Genomic DNA, 19,824 nt, shown 5'->3' on the forward strand with positions numbered 1-19,824 from the left:
AGTTTTTCAACCAGAGTGCCTTCAGCTATTGCACAACTACAACTCCCAGCATGCCCTGACAGCCTGTGTGTGTCTATATAGCAGGGTTTCCCAACCAGTGTGCCTTCAGCTATTGCACAACTACAACTCCCAGCATGCCCTGACAGCCTGTGTGTCTATATAGCAGGGTTTCCCAACCAGAGTGCCTTCAGCCATTGCAAAACTACAACTCCCAGCATGCCCTGACAGCCTGTGTGTGTCTATATAGCAGGGTTTCCCAACCAGTGTGCCTTCAGCTATTGCAAAACTACAACTCTCAGCATGCCCTGACAGCCTGTGTTTCTATATAGCAGGGTTTCCCAACCAGAGTGCCTTCAGCTATTGCACAACTACAACTCCCAGCATGCCCTGACAGCCTGTGTGTCTATACAGCAGGGTTTCCCAACCAGTGTGCCTTCAGCTATTGCACAACTACAACTCCCAGCATGCCCTGACAGCCTGTGTGTGTCTATATAGCAGGGTTTCCCAACCAGTGTGCCTTCAGCTATTGCACAACTACAACTCCCAGCATGCCCTGACAGCCTGTGTGTGTCTATACAGCAGGGTTTCCCAACCAGTGTGCCTTCAGCTATTGCGAAACCACAACTCCCAGCATGCCCTGACAGCCTGTGTGTGTCTATATAGCAGGGTTTCCCAACCAGTGTGCCTTCAGCTATTGCACAACTACAACTCCCAGCATGCCCTGACAGCCTGTGTGTGTCTATATAGCAGGGTTTCCCAACCAGTGTGCCTTCAGCTATTGCACAACTACAACTCCCAGCATGCCCTGACAGCCTGTGTGTGTCTATATAGCAGGGTTTCCCAACCAGTGTGCCTTCAGCTATTGCACAACTACAACTCCCAGCATGCCCTGACAGCCTGTGTGTGTCTATATAGCAGGGTTTCCCAACCAGAGTGCCTTCAGCCATTGCAAAACTACAACTCCCAGCATGCCCTGACAGCCTGTGTGTCTATATAGCAGGGTTTCCCAACCAGTGTGCCTTCAGCTATTGCAAAACTACAACTCTCAGCATGCCCTGACACCCTTTGTGTGTCTATATAGCAGGGTTTCCCAACCAGTGTGCCTTCAGCTATTGCACAACTACAACTCCCAGCATGCCCTGACAGCCTGTGTGTGTCTATACAGCAGGGTTTCCCAACCAGTGTGCCTTCAGCCATTGCAAAACTACAACTCCCAGCATGCTGACAGCCTGTGTGTGTCTATATAGCAGGGTTTCCCAACCAGTGTGCCTTCAGCTATTGCACAACTATAACTCCCAGCATGCCCTGACAGCCTGTGTGAGTCTATATAGCAGGGTTTCCCAACCAGAGTGCCTTCAGCCATTGCAAAACTACAACTCCCAGCATGCCCTGACAGCCTGTGTGAGTCTATATAGCAGGGTTTCCCAACCAGAGTGCCTTCAGCCATTGCAAAACTACAACTCCCAGCATGCCCGAACAGCCTGTGTGTGTCTATATAGCAGGGTTTCCCAACCAGTGTGCCTTCAGCTATTGCACAACTACAACTCCCAGCATGCCCTGACAGCCTGTGTGTGTCTATATAGCAGGGTTTCCCAACCAGAGTGCCTTCAGCCATTGCAAAACTACAACTCCCAGCATGCCCGAACAGCTGGGAGTTGTAGTTTTGCAACAGATGAAGGAACCCTGGTTGGGAAACCCTGTTATATACTTTATAGTTAAGCTGTGTAGTAGCTAAAGGTCTCGTGCAATGTTGAGGTATACAATGTGCCACCATGACAGCTGACCAGACTTCACACAGCTGAGACAAGGCGTCCGGTCAGGCTACTTGGCGCACAGATCACGTGACCGCTCTCCAGCTCCAGGACTATTAGTATACGGGGAAAGCAGTCACCCCCACACCGTCCTCCAGATGTCAGCAAGCGGGACACCGTGTATACTCACACATCACTACGCACTCGTACCGGTCAAAAAACTCAGCGACATACCGTGATAGGTGCCGGAAACTATGGGGCGTTGCTTCAGCCCCCTCCGTTCAGTCAGCCAGTAACAGCCAATCAAAGCGCCGTACGCTGGTGTCCAATCAGCTCGTCGCGTTGAACTATCCAATCAGCTCGTCGCGTTGAACTGTCCAATCAGGTAAGGCCTGGCATATGGGTTCCCCATGCATGACAGCATTTCAGAGGTGATTAGTGATAGGTCGTAGGTGACGTAGGCGGCGTGGAGTGTGCGGCACGTCATAGGAGAAAACCGAACACGTGACCTACCCAGCCTTCTACTGCTTGCTGCTTTGTGGTGGGCTGTCAGTGGCAAATTAAAAGGGTACTCCGGTGGAAAACTTTTTTTCTTTTTTCTTTTTTTAAATCAATTGGTGCCAGAAAGTTAAACAGCTTTGTAAATTACTTCTATTAAAAAAATCTTAATCCTTCTAGTACTTATTAGCTGCTGAATACTACAGAGGAAATTATTTTCTTTTTGGGACACAGTGCTCTCTGCTGACATCACGACCACAGTGATCTCTGCTTACATCTCTGTCCATTTAAGGAACTGTCCAGAGCAGCATATGTTTGCTATGGGGAGTTTCTCCTACTCTGGACAGTTCTTAAAATGGACAGAGATGTCAGCAGAGAGCTCTGTGTTCCAAAAAGAAAATAATTTCCTCTGTAGTATTCAGCAGTTTATAAGTACTGGAAGGATTAAGATTTTTTAATCGAAGTCATTTACAAATCTGTTTAACTTTCTGGCACCAGTTGATTTAAAAAAAGAAAAGAAAAGTTTTCCACTGGAGCACCCCTTTAATCCCTGTGCGCTAAGATGAAGCTGAGTATATACACCTGGATAAAGCAACCAATCATATTGCTTCTTTCATTTTTTATTTTTTTTTAAAAGGCCTTTGAGAAAGGAAATGAAAGAAGCAATCTGATTGGCTGCTATGGGCAACTTCTCAACTCTTCTTTTACAGAGGTGTTGCTATATCTCTTCTAATGACATGAAAAATAATGCTTTAACGGAGTTCTGTAACAAAATATAACTTATCCCCCATCCAAAGGACTATGGGTCCAACCGCTGGGACCCCCAAGATCTCCTGAACGGGGCCCCGGCAGTCTGCACCGAGGGGTGGCTGACACCGCCCCCTCCATGTATCCCTTAGAGATACATGGAGGGGGTGTGCCAGCCGCATCTTTCTGCGGGGGTTGGAACGGCCACTTCAGGTAGACCGCCGGGCCCCGTTCAGGAGATTGGGGTGGGGTCCCAGCGGTCAGACCCACCGTGATCTATAACTTATCACTTATCCTGCAGATAGGGGATAAGTTATATTTCACTGCACTACTCCTTTACGAAACGTTATGGCCCTGACTCCCCAATCTGCATGAGGACAGAAACTGTCTGGTTTAGGCTGCATTCACACTGCCGGAGACAACTGGCAGTGTGAATGCAGCCTAAACCAGACAGTTTCTGGATCGAGAAAAGCCGGAGAAAAAGTGCTTGCACCGTCTTTTTCTCCAGCTTTTCTCTCCGAAAATAACGGCGGCTATTGAGTACAATCCATTGGGGCCTGTTATCTGCCGATATGCTTTGGCAAAATCACGGCCGGCAAACTGAAAAAAAAAAGTGAGTTTGGGAAGTTGGGAAGTTGCCGGAGCATACCGGCAGTGTGAAAGGGGCCTTACCCATAGCAGACAGTCACAGTTTATGTTTCAAAATTAAAGCTCAGCTGTGATCGGTTTCTATGGGGAAACCAGACAGTTTCTATCCTCAGACAGCTCTGTTTCCCCGTTAGGCCGCCTTTAACCTGAATATGAGACAAGCTTATAGATCCTGCACACTCCTAGGTTGCCGAAGCTGGCACCATAAATGCTCATTTGGTGATAAATCTGACGACAGGACGAGGAAGTGTCGCAATCCGGCAGAGACGTGTGGTGTCCCGCAGCGGAACACCTTTATCTATTTGCCCTGTCAAGTGGATGTCACCATATGGGGCCCGCTTCTGCCACCCCAGCTCCATGTCTAAATGTATATTGTTATGATAAATATAGAGAGATGTGTTTCCCACTAATGTCATTTTACCTTTAATGTCGTGTAAAGAGTTAATGATATTTCTTTGTGAGGATAGATAAGAAACCACATGAGCAGTACAGCCAATCGGGGCCCTCCTGGCCTGTCTAACCGGACAGGGAGGAGTTTAGTCCAGTCAGGGGAGAGACAAGTTCTCTTCTATGTGACCTTTCCCATACCTCATTGGGACAGGCCCAAGATCCAGTTGCTGAATTATCGGATTAAGGCTAGGTTCACACTGTGGAATTTCTGGGCAGAATTTCTGCTGGAGATCAAGCCGGCGGCACTAGGACCCCACGGACTACATTGCAGTCCCTATAGATGTCAATGCATTTCTGAGCAGACATCCCAAAATATCCACCCAGAAATGCATTGCAGTCTATGGAGGCAGCAATGCAGTCTGCTCGGTCCTAGCGCCGCCAGCTCGATCTCCGGCAGAAATTCTGCCCAGAAATTCTGAAGTGTGAACCCAGCCTAAGAGTGATGACACTCTTCACATGGATCCCGCCGACCAGGTTGTTAGTCCAGTCTAAGTCAGGCTTTGGGGACAATTGAAGAGGTGTGATGATCCTCAGGCCACACCTGTCCATTATAGTCCACACTGGCTGTAAACACCAAGATTGAGCCATCATGCCCCCTCCCATAGACTTGCATTGAGGGGGCGGGCGTGACATCACAAGGGGGCGGAGTCGTGATGTCACAATACTCCGACGCCGTGGTTGTGAGTCTTCAGACACGGAGCTATCATCGATTCGTGCAGCATAGACAGGTGGGTGCTGCATGAGAGATTGTGGGTGTCCCCAGCGGCGGGAGTAGAGCCATTTAAGTCAAGTCTAGTCAAATCCTAGTCAACTGTGGTTTCTTGCCTCATCCATCGCTACAATTGCACATCTGTTTATAAGCTGTTGAATTGTACTGTTTGCACTACTATCCTGCAGTTGTTCCAAGTAAAGTTACAAGTGGTTACCTTATCCTGCCATTTGAAAAATTATTTTCCCAGCAATTGGTGACCGGCAACCGTTACTCTATGAAGTGTGGTAGGTTAACACTTCTGGCATCACGGACATTCATTATAGTCACATCACCCTCAAGTCTACACTATACTCCAACCAATATCTACTATACATAACTGGGAAACTATTGCTGTGTGTGGGTAAGCGTTACCCTGCTGAAAAATGCCAATTGGAAGCCCTGTCATGAGAAATAACACATGTGGCAGCAGGATGTCCTGCACATATCGCCGTGCTGTTGGTATCCCTACTATGGGTGACGTCTGTCATATACTATGGCTAATAATCACACCGGCAGTTGGGGCAGTGTGTTGCTCCACAGCCAAAGCAGGATTGAAGAGCTCACCACGAGGTCTCCATACTCAAACCCAACCATTGTTGGATTTCAAACAGAGCTTGGATTTGTCTTTAAAGATGATATGTTTCCAATCCACCACTGCAAACGAAGACGATGGTGGCTGGATATCAATGGCAGGACATGTAATTGGCATCTTGACAATAAACTTTCTTCGCTGTATGCTTCACTGAAAGAATGAACATGTTCATTCTTCCAGCAGTCAGAATCAGAATTTCCAAGGCTATATTTTCCTCCATGGAATTTGTGCCATGTATATGGTGCAGCAGAATCCCATTGAAAACAAAGGAAGGCTGCTGCACCAGAATTTTCAAACTAAATCTGTAGTGTCTATTCACACGTACAGTATCCTGTGTAAGATTTGAAGTCATTTTGTTTACATTAAAATTTACAGCATACAATCTGCAGCTTTAAATCCTGCGCATCAAATATACACAAGATACTGTACACCCTTAGCGTATGTTCACATGGGTACCTTCACACGGGCGGATTTATTTGCGGGTTTCCCGCTGCGTATTTGAAAGGGTGCGGGCTCTTCTCGACTGTCCACAGCAGATTTTCCACGGCTGAATTTCCGCTGCCGAAAATCCGCCACAGACCCTACTGACTTCAATGGGGCTTGCGGCGGATTTTCCGCAGCATAAATTCCTCCGCAGAAAATCTGCTGCTGACAGCCGAGAAGAGCCCGCCCCCTTTCAAATACGCAGCAGGAAACCCACAAATAAATCCACCCTTAGGGTGCATTCACACGTGTGTATTTTCTGTTGCAGATTTTGCTGCCCATTGATTTCAATGGGTAGCAAAATCTGCTGAAGCAAATCTGGAGCAGAAAATACACACGTTTGAATGCACCCTAAGGGCTCGTTCACAGGAGCGGATTTCTTTTCAAACTCGGAGCAGATCTTCCGCTGCAAGTTTGAAAAGGAGCTGGGTCTCCGTGTGCTACCTGCAGCAGATTTTTGCCAGCCGAATTTCCGCTGTTGAAATTCTGCGGCAGACCCCATTGAAGTCAATAGGGTCTGTGGCGGATTTTCAACAGCGGAGATTCCACTGGCAAAAATGGTAGCGCTGGTAGCGCACGGAGACCCAGCCCCTTTTCAAACTTGCAGCGGAAGATCTGCTCCGAGTTTGAAATCTGTAGCAATATCTGTTACAGCAAATCTGCAGACGATCTGCCGCAAAAATATGCATGTGTGAAAGTACCCTTTGGGTGCATTAACGTGTATTTTTGCTGCAGATTTGCTGCTGCAGACTTTGTTGCCCATTGACTTTAATGGGTCGCAAAATCTGTTAGAGCAGATCTGCATCAGAAAATACAGATGTGTGAACGGACCCTTAGGGCATGTAGCGATCCTTCAGCAGAGGATCCGCTTGTCTGAACGTACCCTTAAACTGGATTCCAGTAGGGAATTCCACCGTGCTAAAAATTCAGTTAGGAAATACTGCTGCACACTTCACACATCTGAAGTTCCGTAGTAATAGAAGAATGAACATTTTTACTTCTTTGCGGGAATCCGTCCAGAAATGCTCATTAGTTAATGAGACTTTGGTTTCTGCCGCTTGTTTCTATGTTAAAATTCCGGATTAAATAACCAGCGCTTCTGAGCGGCACGGATTCTGCAAGGAAATTTAGCAAGAAAAATTCTTGCTGAATTTTTCTCTTTGCATGGGCCCTTACAAGCGGGAGATTTATCAAAAACTATGCAGAAGAAGATTGGCGCAGTTGCCCATAGAAACCAGATTGCTTCTTTCATTTTCAAAAAGGCCTGTGAAAAATGAAAGAAGCGATCTGGTTGGTTGCTATGGGTGACTGGTCAACTTTTCCTCTGCTTAGGTTTTAATAAATCTCCCCCAAAGTCTCCAGCAGAAAATCTGCAGCATATATAGTACATGTGAATACAAATACAGTAAATACAGTGGGTACGTGCAAATATTGCGACAACAGTAATTCATAATAATAGAATCTAGAAAAAAGACATACCTTTCACAGTTCTCTAGTGGGGGTCTCAACTGAAGTGAGTCACACATGATCCATTCAGCTGTTTTTGTTTTTCTTTTCCCACAACAGCAGAAGACTCTTTTTAACCTTTTTCCAGTGTGTTTTTGCCAGCAAATGTAGGTGCAGATGGAGCATAAACAGCCCATGATTTCTTATAACTTCATACAAGGTTTAGTCTGTTTGCTCGTGCCTAAAGCTGTATCCAGCAGTCCTCATTGTTTTACAGTGGACCAATTAGGCCATTGGTGTAAGTCTGTAAAAATACATTTTATATCACAATCTAGTAAACAATTACAAATATAAGGCTTTGTTCACACTACATTTTGGCTATACGGAGACCGGATCCGGCTGGGGGGGAGTGGAAACTGCATGCTCCTGTATTCCAGCCGGACCTGACCCCCTTCTCATTCATTTGAATGAGCCGACTGAAGTTAGATAGATAATTTTTGCCCCAAATCTGGTTTTGTGACCGGATCTAAAAACGCAGTATACCACGGTTTTAGATCTGGTCAGAAAACTGGATACAGGGCAAAAATGAGCCAACTGGAGTCACTATCTGACTCCGGTGGGCTCATTCAAATTAATGAGATGGGGGCCGGGTCCGGCTGGGATAAAGTAGCGCCCGGTTTTCCTATCCCCCAGCCGGATCTGGTGCCCGTAAGGCCAAAACGTAGTGTGAACCCAGCCTAACGCGATTTATTATTGCTATATATTAAGCTATCAATAAACACATAACAATAGCAAGGAAAAAGGACATGAAGATAGGTGAATCTTTGGAAATCTATTAATATGTTTCCTTTTCATAAAGGGGCATTCACACACCAGATCCGCTGCAGATTTAAAATTGCAGATCCACAATTACGGATCCACATTGTAAAATCTGCAGTTGCGGATTTTACAAGGCAATGAAAAATACTTAAGAATTGCCTTGTAAAATCCGCAATTGTGGATTTTACAACTTCAAATCTGCAGTGGATCTTTTGTGTGACGAAAATACTATAAATTTTCCAGACACACTTTCTGCTTTGTCAGTGTTATGGTACGTTCACATGTGCGGATTTAGTCAGCGTATTTCGCTGCAGATCTGCTGCTTAAGCACCTCTATATGCTGCCTTTACATGTGCCTGCTCAGACGGCAATACGCCACTCCGAGCAGACACACTGTGTTGTGCGAATCGCTGCGCGCATGCGCAGTATACTCGCACATCGCGGCAGCTCTTGGCCTAGCTCATTGAGCAGGGGGAGTGGTCGCGATGTGTGTGAGTACACCGCACAAGCACAGCAACTCGCATATCGCAGTGTGTCTGCTCGGAGCGGCGTATTGCCGCTCTGAGCAGGCACATATAAAAGCAGCATATAGGAGGTCCTTCAGCGGCGGATCCACAGCAAAATCCGCTGCGAAAATCCACACGTGTGAACGTACCCTTAGGCTGGAATTCCACTTGTTTTTTTTTTTTGGGGGGGGGGGGGGGGACACCAAGAAAAACGCCAATTCTGCCGCATGGCGTTTTTTCGGGCAAAAAACGCTGCAGCCAGATATTAGCTGTAAATCAATGAGAAATTGCAAAATTGTTGTTCCACTTGGTGTTTTTCAGTTTGGCATTTTTTTTATCCTTTTGGCGTTTTTCACTCTTTTTTGGCTTTGGCGTTTTTCAGCTCCTTGGCGGTTTTGCTAAATCGCAGTATGTTGAGCCTATGGTGTTTTTTTCTCTTAAATCGTGGTGTTTTTCTCCCATAGAGGTCTATGGGAGTAAAAAAAACTCCAAGAAAAACGCCATGTGGGTTTTAACTTTGGTGTTTTTACAGGCGGTTATTCTTTTTTGGACTTTAGCGATCCAAAAAAGTGATGGAGATACCTTTTTAAATAAAATTTCGTAGGGTACCATTAAAAAAACATAAAGATACAGTAGTGATGTAAAAAATGTTATTTAACGAAATTGGAGATATATACCGTATTTTTCGCCGTATAAGACGCACTTTTTCTTCCCCAAAACTGGGGGGAAATAGTCGGTGCGTCTTATACGGCGAATACACCCCTATCGCGGCGGTCCCTGCGGCCATCAACGGCCGGGACCTGCGGCTAATACAGGACATCACCGATCGCGGTGATGCCCTGTATTAACCCTTCAGACGCGGCGATCAAAGCTGACCACTGCGTCTGAAGGGAAAGTGACACTAACCCAGCTGTTCAGTCGGTGAAATCGTGGCGGTCCCGAACAGCCCGACTGAATAGCCGGGTTAGTGCTTACAGGACACCGGGAGGGACCTTACCTGCCTCCTCGGTGTCTTCTCCGTTCAGGGATCCCCTGTATGGCCGGCGCTCTCCTTCCTCAACATCGCGTATGTGCATCAACGTGCGTAACGACGTGATGGCGGCGACGGAGAGCAAGGATACCCGGGCAGCAGCAGAGACGTTCCGGAGTGACGGGGACACGGCGACAGCGATGGAGCGACATCCAGGGCAGCGGTGACGGGTCCAGAGCGGCGGGGACACGTGAGTATTACCTCCTATGCAGTGGTCTTCAATCTGCGGACCTCCAGATGTTGCAAAACTACAACTCCCACCATGGAGGTCCGCAGGTTGAAGACCACTATTGGGTTCAAAATCTTTATTTTTTTAGGACGAAAAATATGGTAAATAGAATTTATATAGAACCAGTCCTCAAGGTACAATTTAAAAAGAATAAAGATAAAGATGAGAGTAGGTCCAGTACATATTAATAAATGGTATTTATTATATTATAATAGTAGATACAAAGATTTGTTTAAAATGTATGTATGGTAAAGGACGGCCTAAAAACCCCAGCAGGGCCCTTGCATGGGGTATAGGGGTCCAAAAAATGAGTAAAAAATAGGTAGTAAAAAATGTTAATAAAATAAGGATAATAAAAAGGGGATAAAATCAAGGGGATATGCTGTATATCGGGGCAATTAATAAGTCTCTAATGCAGATGATATTTTCACCAAAAAAATTAGTTCGTTCAATTAATTGTGGATGCCTACAATTCATAGGTGGCACGGTGGAAGATAGCGCTTATTGATAGATTTGTCACAGTTCAGTTGTAATAGTCAGCGCTGAAGATATATTGTTACTGTAAACATACAGTGTTGCTGTGAAGATACAGTGTAATGATGTGCTGGTATGCCAGTAAGTTATCGCAGTTCATGTAGAAGTTCATTCATAAGTGGAAGATACAAGGTTGCTGTAAGATTATAGTGTAGCGATGTTATCACAGTTTATTCATAAGTAGGAGATACAAAGTTACCGTGGAAGTACAATGTAGCAATGTACTGGGATATCGTGCTGTGTCTGGTCGGCTCCTTGTAACACGGTTCGGTGTACAGTACCACTCACCAGCTCCTGGAGGGGACAGAACAGGCTGGCGTGGCTGGGCAGTCGGCACAAGAGGATACCTGTCTGGCAGCTGGCTAGTTGGGTCCTGGGCTGGCACGGCTGACGTCCGGCCTTTTGGAGTAGATGTCCAGGATTCTAGTTTGCCGCTGGTCGCTCCGGAGCTGGTTGCGGGAATGATGGGCTGTGTTGGCATCCACGTGTCTGAACAGAGCGCTGACTGCGTGCGTGATGCGGTGGTCACTGAACGAGGGGCATCCAGCAGTTGCAAATGCCGGTATGACGATTCAGTTCTAAATGTCGATATACAGCAGATTATATATGTATATCGACATTTAGAACTGAATCGTCATACCGGCATTTGCAACTGCTGAATGCCCCTCGTTCAGTGACCACCGCATCACGCGCGCAGTCAGCGCTCTGTTCAGAAACGTGGACGCCAACACAGCCCATCACTCCCGCAACCAGCTCCGGAGCGACCAGCGGCAAACTAGAATCCTGGACATCTACTCCAAAAGGCCGGACGTCAGCCGTGCCAGCCTAGGACCCAACTAGCCAGCTGCCAGACAGGTATCCTCTTGTGCCGACTGCCCAGCCACGCCAGCCTGTTCTGTCCCCTCCAGGAGCTGGTGAGTGGTACTGTACACCGAACCCTGTTACAAGGAGCCGACCAGGCATAGCACGATATCCCAGTACATTGCTACATTGTACTTCCACGGTAACTTTGTATCTCCAACTTATGAATGAACTGTGATAACATCTATCACGATCACACCCTATCGGTCCAGCCAAGACGCTCGAGAGAGTGTGATGGTGCAAGGGTAAAAGCCGCCAGACCTCTGGGTATCCACTACTAGTCCCAGCAAGTCAACAAATTAACCCTTAGATAAACGTGTTTTACCAGAGCTGCCTTCATAAAGGTGAGCTCCTATATTTAGAGATCAAAGACCAGAGCTGATTAATTAAACATTTAATCTGATAAAAGGTATCACAGTGGTATGCATAAAAATAAACAAATGACATACAGTTACAAAAATATGAAAGAGTTTAGCAAGGCAAGTTCAGAAAACAAAAGATGAAGTTCTTACAGCATGATGATATAGCCATCCTTGTGAGTGAGAGTCCAGCTCTTGTCAGCTTTGGGCACAGCCTTGAACAACAGTTGAGTCCAGCATTTTAAGTCTTATCTGCTTCTTTGGAGGGAAACTCCATTCCCCCCTTCCCCTCTGATCCCACCAGGTGGGGCATCTCTCTTCCTGACCCCGTATCTGTTTGGTTATATGATGGAACCAGAGTGCATGACTTCAAAGGAGACACCAAACAGCCAGACCCCCAATAAAATGCAATACACAAACCCACAGTCTGAATGACCCTCACCCCCAGGTCTTAGTTTATACACAGATACAATAAAAACACATGTATGTTTCCATAATCAGGCCTTGGGCCTGACAACATCGCTACACTACAATCTTACAGCAACCTTGTATTTTACACTTATGAATGAACTTCTACTTCTACTTATAAATGAACTGCGATAACTTACTGGCATACCAGCACATCATTACACTGTATCTTCACAGCAACACTGTATGTTTACAGTAACAATATATCTTCAGCGCTGACTATTACAACTGAACTGTGACAAATATATCAATAAGCGCTATCTTCCACCGTGCCACCTATGAATTGTAGGCACCCACAATTAATTGAATGAACTACTTTTTTGGTGAAAATATAATCTGCATTAGAGACTATTATTAATTGCCCCGATATACAGCATATCCCCTTGATTTTATCCACTTTTTATTATCATTTATTTATTAACATTTTTTACTACCTATTTTTTACTCATTTTTTGGACCCCTATACCCCATGTAAGGGCCCTGCTGGGGTTTTTAGGCGTCCTTTACCATAGATACATTTTAAACAAATCTTTGTGTCTACTATTATAATATAATAAATACCATTTATTAATATTTACTGGACCTACTCTCATCTTTATCTTTATTCTTTTTAAATTGTACTTTGAGGACTGGTTCTATATAAATTATATTTAAATATCTCCAATTATAATAATATAAATGTAGTGTGTGTTTTTCACTTTTTTTGTCTTTATCTTTTAGGTGGTACTTCTACTCCCAGCATGGAACACACACTGTTCCATGATGGAAGTAGTAGTTACCTGTACTAATTGACAGATCGCCCCGGGTCCATTGCGATTCTTCTGTATAATGTATAGATGCGGGCGGCCACTCTTCTATGGTCCCCTGCACTGCCGCATATATACACATATTCATATTTCCCGCAGAGAGCTGTGATTGGCCAGATGGTTCCAGCCAATCACAACTCTCTGCGGGAAATATGAATAGGTGTATATATACGTCAGTGCATGGGCCATAGAAGATCGGCCGCCCGCATCTGTTATACATTATACAGGAGGATCACAGCAGGTGTCAGGAGTGACATCCGCTGTGATCTTTCCTTAACTGCAGGTACTACTGCTCCCAACATGGAGCAGAGCGTGCTCCATGATGGGAGTAGTAGTACCTGCAGTTAAGGACAGATCACAGCGGGTGTCACTCCTGACATCCGCTGTGATTGTCCTATCTATTGCAGAGATGCGGAGAGGCTTTCTCCTGTGCTCCGCATCTCTGCACTATACTCCGGCCAGTGATGTGAATAGAACATTGCTCATTCATATTTCCCGCTGAGAGCTGTGATTGGCTGCAACCATCTGGCCAATCACCACTCTGGGCGGAAAATATAATTAGTGATGTGAATTTTTATTCACATCACTGGCCGGAGTATGGTGCAGAGATGCGAGTGCTGTATAGAGCCGCTCCCAATCTCTGCTATATTATGGACGATCACATCGGGTGTCAGGACTGACACCGGGGCGATATGTCTATTAGTACAGGTACTACTACTCCCAACATGGAACAGTCTGTTCAATGCTGGAAGTAGTAGTACTACCTAAATATGTAAAAAAAAAAAAATTGAAAAAAAATGTAACACACATACACACTTTATTACACATTTATTAAAAGTCCATTATAACAAATAAATATGTCCTTAAATACATTTTTTTCCCATCCCTACTGAATCCTTTTTGTTTTGTTTTTGGGTACCACGCCAAAGGGGCCAAAAATTCTATTTCAACTCAAATGCAAAAAAAAAACAGGGAAAAAAAAAAAAACAAGTGGAATCCTAGCCTAAGGCAAATTTTTTAAGGGCTTGTTACCCAACAATACCAGACTCATCCTAGTACCCCTGGTGGTGGTGAGTACCAGGATGATAATAATAGGGGTGGGGTTACTGCTAGCTGTTCTAAGGGTTAACACTAAGTCCAAGCATAGTAATGGATGTTATTTATCAGATAGATTCCACTATAAAGCCAAAATTAAAGCGTTACTGTCATTAGAAACCTTTTTCAATGTAATGCTCTCTTAAAAACTAAGCATTTTCCTAACATACTTCATAAAAAAATTTGATTGCTAAACATGTAAAAAACTGGTTTAAAAAAATGGCCACTAGGGGTCTCTTCTGCAAACGAACCAAGAAAATGCTGCCTTTTTGGCCTTTTTTTAAAAAGGAGAAAAATATGTAGGGGAGGGAGGTGTAGTTATCTCCATGTTGTTCCTCAGAGCACAGATAAGATGCAGACAGCTTGCAGCCTCTTCAGGAGAAGCATTCACATGCACAGTGACAAGCAATACAAGGTGCTAAATTATTATTTATATGCAAAATGGTTTCTCTGTGGTCATTTTATGTACTTATTTCTTGTGTATGTGCACCATATAGGTTCCACATGGCTACTTTAGGCTAAGTTTCCACTTGGTTATTTTTTACACCTAAAAAAACGCCAGCAAAAACCCAGAAAAACTGCCACAGCTTTTTTCTTGCATTTTGGCAGTTTTTCTGGCGTTTTTTCAGGTGTGTGGAAACAGCTAATTTTGTCCCCTGTGGCAGTTTTCTCACTGCCTTCAGGTACCACTCTGTGTGGGTCTGATGCTGAGCGCCCGGTCCACAGAGTGTAAGGAGATGAGGAGTGATGTACAGCATCACTATTCACCTCCCCCAGCCGTATAGTATACAGGGGTGCATAGTGTACCCGTGTATACTATACAGGAGCTGGGAATCCTGTTACCAGACTGACAGGACTCCCTGCTCCTATAGCCCCTTTGGGCGGTATACAGAATATACAGCTATCTATAGATAGCTGTATATAGTGTATACAGAAGACAAGGTCCACTTGCCTCCCTTGCTCCCTGTCCCTGTCGGGTCCGTGTAGCTCCGCCCCTAGTGATGATGTAACTAGTGGGCGAAGCTACAGACGGGAGGCAGAGTGGTAAGTCTAAGGCTCTGTTCCCATTGTACGTTTTGTATAATGTGAACAGACCCTTCTGCCAGTGTCTTCGCAGACAGGGAGACTCCAGCTGTTGCTAAACTACAACTCCCAGCATGCCCAGACAGCCAAAGGTTGTTAAAATGGTTAACGAGGGCTGTAGGGGAGAGTTTTTTTAAATAAAAAGATTTTTTCAGTGTGTCATGTTTTTTTTTTTTTTATTGAATTTTCAGGTTTAGTTGTGGAAGCTGTCTTATAGAGGGAGTCCATTACTAAGCCGGGGCTTAACATTAGCTCCAAAAACAGCAAACCCCCAAATATTACCCGGTACCCGCCGCCACAGGGGTGCCGGGAAGAGCCGGTACCAACAGGCCGGGAGCATCTCAAATGGCGCTCCTGGGCCTAGGCGGTAACAGGCTGGTGTTATTTAGGCTGGGGAGGGTCAGTAACAATCGTCCTAACCCACAATGGTAACGTCAGGCTGTTACTACTTGGTTGGTATCTGGCTGAGAATCAAAATACGGGGAACCCTATGCGTTTTTTTTAAATGCATTTATTTATGAAAAAAAAAACACACAGGGTTCCCCGTATTTTTATTCTCAGTCAGATACCAACCAAGCAGCAACAGTCTGACGTTACCAGGGTGAGTAAGGACGATTGTTACTGACCCTCCCCAGCCCAAATAACGCCAGCCTGTTACCGCCTAGGCCCAGGAGCGACATTTGAGACGCTCCGGGACCTCTTGCTAATAATAATTATAATTAGGGGTTAGCGCCAGCTGTTTTTGGTGCTAATGCTAAGCCCCAGTTTAGTAATGGATTCTGTCAATAAAACGACTTCCACTACTAAGCCTGAAAATTCAATAAAAAAAAAACATGACACATTGAAAAATTTTTTTATTTTAAAAAACACTCCCCCACAGCCCTCGTTAACCATTTTATTAAAAGAAAAAAAATCCAGTTCATCCGCAGTAATCCACCGTTTCTGCCGTAATCCTCTTCATACACGAATCTGAAATGAGAAGAAAAATGAAACACAAAAAATGGGTTATTTAAAAAAACTCCCCCACAGCCCTCTTTAAACCAATTTATTAAAAGAAAAATATCCAGTTCAATTGAAGTAGTCCAGCCTTTGGCTGTCTGGGTATGCTGAGAGTTGTAGTTTAGCAACAGCTAGAGTCTCTCTGTTTGGGAGAAGGGTCTGTTCACATTATACAAAACGTACAATGTGAACAGAGCCTCACACCCTTACCAGCCTGCCTCCCGTCTGTAGCTCCACCCCTAATGACTGCATCACTAGGGGGCGTAGCTACATGGACCCGGCCCTGAAAGGATAAAGAAGGCCCAAAGCAGAAAAGAAAGCCTCCACTGAACTTAATTCAGGAGCTGAGGAACGTAAGGCGAAAGCCCACTCTTGACGGTCTCCTTGCAACAAAGACAATATAAGTCCTACTCTCTGGTCCTCTGTGCTAGTACACTGTGGTCTCATGCAAAAATATAGCTTTTGCATCATAGCTGAAAGTTGAGAAAGTTGCTGCGCCTGTTGGGCAAACTGTGTTTGTGATTGACGTACCACAAACAGAGGGAAGATCCGCGACTTCAGGCAGGGGTACCTCAGAGGGATCCATGGCCGGATCTTACTGTAACACTCACGTTTCAGGAGATAGGAATTCCGGTGGATGTGGATCCGCTGGACCTGTGTGGCAGATGACTCGGACTGTACCAGGGAGCGGAGTCTAAGGTGCTGCTGGTTTTCACAAGAGCCAGTCACAAAGCGGGATGGACTTGCTGCGGCAGGTCGCTACCCCTGGCATGGCTCGACCACACAGGCGGCTGAGGACATGCGAGGCACAGGAGGAATACGGCAGCTCATAGTCAGGATAGCCGAATTTCAAGGCAGGCGGCAAAGTAGCATAGTCAGGACATAGCAGGAGGTTGGTAGGCAGGCAGGAGATGAGCAAGGTCAAGTCACAGAGCAAAGGATTAGATACACAGTAAGGCAACTCTGGAATGCTTTCTCTCAGGCACAAGGCAACAAAGATCCGGCAGGGAAATGAGGAGGGTGGAGGAATTTATCAATGAGCCACAGGTGAATTACACTAATGAGCGCACTGGCCCTTTAAATCTTAAAGCTCTGGCGCGTGCGCCCTAGGGGACTGGGACACGCGTGCCGGAGCAGAGAGGCAGAGGCTGGGGCAGGAGAAGCACCAGGTGAGTGACGGACTGGGGCTCGAATGCAGGCGCGTCCCGTGATGCGAGTCCCAGCCCCGCTGGCAGCAGCAGGTAACGGGACCATGCGCTCACGGCCAGCGTGTGCGGCCGGAGCGCATAACGTAATAAATGTTTTGGGTGTGTGTGTTCTTTTTTAAAATAATTTAAAGGGGTACTCCGCCACTAGACATCTTATCTCATATCCAAAGGATAGGGGATAAGATGTCTGATCGCGGGGGTCCTGCTGCTGGGGACCACTGGTATCTTGGCTGCAGCACCCCTCTGTCATTACTGCACAGAGCAAACTCGCTTTGTGCGTAATGACGGGCAATACAGGGGCCGGAGCATCGTGACATCACAGCTCCACCCCTGTATCACCCGTCATTACGCACGGAGCGAGTTTGCTCTGTGCAGTAATGACAGCGTGGTGCTGTAGCCGAGATCCTGGGGGTCCCCAGGAGCGGGACCCCCGCGATCAGACATCTTATCCCCTATCCTTTGGATAGGGGATAAGATGTCTAGGGGTGGAGTACTCCTTTAAGTTATAAAAAAAAAAAAGAACACACACCCCCAAAACATGCAACTCTCTCTGAAGACAACAAATTTCTTTCGGTCACCTGAAAAACGGTCAGGAAGATTAATTTTAGGGTCACTTGAAACCGCTGGAGGACAGACCACTGACTGACCATTAGCTGTCTCCTGAGCCTGAACCCTCTCAGCAAGAGAATGCACTAACTGGGTTAATCCCTGCATTTGCTCTACTAAAGAAGTCATTGCTTCCATCATAGCAGATGCAGGTAGTAGTTTGGGCCTGTGAAAATGTTACGTATGGGCAGGGAAGGAGTGCTCGCTAAGCTTACCCGCGCCCCTGTCCCTGCCTACTTGTCTGCCTATCCTAAATGATAGGCCGGCAACTGGTCGACAATTCCTTCCTAAATAAGTGAGGGGAGTCAAATGTCAACACAATAAAATACAATCCTCTCAGTTGTCAGGAGCAACAGGGAAACAAGCAACTAACAAAGACAAACTAAACATACACACATAAAGTCGATGTCAATCAAACCGAGTCAAGCCAGGAGTGGGAAGAGGTGCCAAATCGCTATAACCAAAGAGAAGTCAGATATGAAGCCAGAAGTCAAGTTGCGGGGTATACAAGGGAATAAGGAATGCTAGCTACTCAGGTAATGACCAGTTTCACAGGCATCTTCCCAGTGACTGATGCCAGGTAATATAGGGAGATGCACATGTGGTCAATCAGTAGCTAGCCACTCAGACAACAGGGCGTAACCCATCAACCTTGCAAACAACACCTTGTCAGCACCTGTTAACCCTGCTGGTGCTCACACATATGGATTCCGAGTCCACGAGGTCGTCTCCCTTTTTGCTGTCTACGGACTCTATCTCCATCATCCTCTTCCTCCCCCAGTGTCCTCCGATGTGCCTGCTGTTGATGAGCTGGTCCATGACTTGTCTACCATCTGGCGACAGACCCGACAGTCGTTATCTCAGACTTCTTCACGCATGAAGGCGCAAGCAGATAAAAGTAGAAGACCTCCTCTGTCCTTCTACCCTGGTGACATGGTGTGGCTTTCATCCAAGTACATCCGCTTCAAGATCCCCTGTTACAAGCTCGGTCCTCGCTACCTTGGTCCCTTCCAGATTCTACAAAAAATCAACCCTGTCTCCTACAAACTCTGTCTACCTGCTACGGTATGTCCAATTCCTTCCACGTCTCTCTCCTCAAGCCTCTTGTCATAAACAGGTTTTCTCAGAAGAATCTTGTCCCTACACCTGTCTCCGGCTCTTCTGACATCTTCAAGGTTAAAGAGATTCTTGCTACAAAAACTGTGAGAGGTAAAAAAATGTTTTGGTTGACTGGGAGGGTTACGGTCCTGAGGAGAGATCTTGGGAGCCTGAGGAGAATATCCTGGACCGTGACCTTCTCAGGAGTTTTCTGACTTGTAAAAGGAGGGGGAGACCAAAGGAGGGGGTACTGTTACATTATGCGCACCGGTCGCACACGTGAGCGCATGGTCCCGTTACCTGCTGCTGGCGGGGATGGGAGTCGCATCGCGGGACGTGCCCGCATCCGAGCCTCAGGCCGTCATTCCCCTGGTGCTTCTCTCTGCTCCGGGATGCGTGTACGCGACCCCTAGGGCGCACGCCTGCCGGAGCTTTAAGATTTAAAGGGCCAGTGCGCTCATTAGTGTAATTCACCTGTGGCTCATTGATAAATTCCTCCCCCCTTCTCACTTCCCTGCTGGATCTTTGTTGCCTTGTGCTTGAGAGAAAGCATTCCTGAGAGTTGCCTTACTGTGATTCTGATCCTTTGCTCTGTGACTTGACCTTGCTCCTCTGCCGCCTGCCTACTGACCTCCTGCTACATCCTCACTATGCTATTTTGCCACCTGCCTTGACCTTCTGCTATCCTGACTACTAGCTGCCTTATTCTGTATGTGCCTCGCATCTCCTCAGCCACCTGTTTGGTCGAGCCGTGCCA

At 46.2% G+C, this 19,824-nt stretch overlaps 1 protein-coding gene across 3 annotated transcripts in view; it reads right to left on the reverse strand.

Moving 5' to 3' along the window:
- OTULIN (OTU deubiquitinase with linear linkage specificity) overlaps positions 1–2,123 on the reverse strand; it is a 42,095-nt gene extending 39,972 nt beyond the window's left edge. Inside the window, exon 1 of one of the 3 annotated variants that reach the window (XM_056520955.1) lies at positions 1,986–2,123. The gene's annotated coding sequence lies outside the window, so the exon portion shown is untranslated. Of the gene's footprint in view, positions 1–1,941 lie in introns of all 3 variants that reach the window. The other 2 variants (XM_056520953.1, XM_056520956.1) reach the window with 2 other exon arrangements.
- Between the last annotated feature and the right edge of the window lie 17,701 nt (positions 2,124–19,824).

Source organism: Hyla sarda, chromosome 5 (assembly GCF_029499605.1).
Source record: "Hyla sarda isolate aHylSar1 chromosome 5, aHylSar1.hap1, whole genome shotgun sequence".
NCBI classification, from domain to species: domain Eukaryota; kingdom Metazoa; phylum Chordata; class Amphibia; order Anura; family Hylidae; genus Hyla; species Hyla sarda.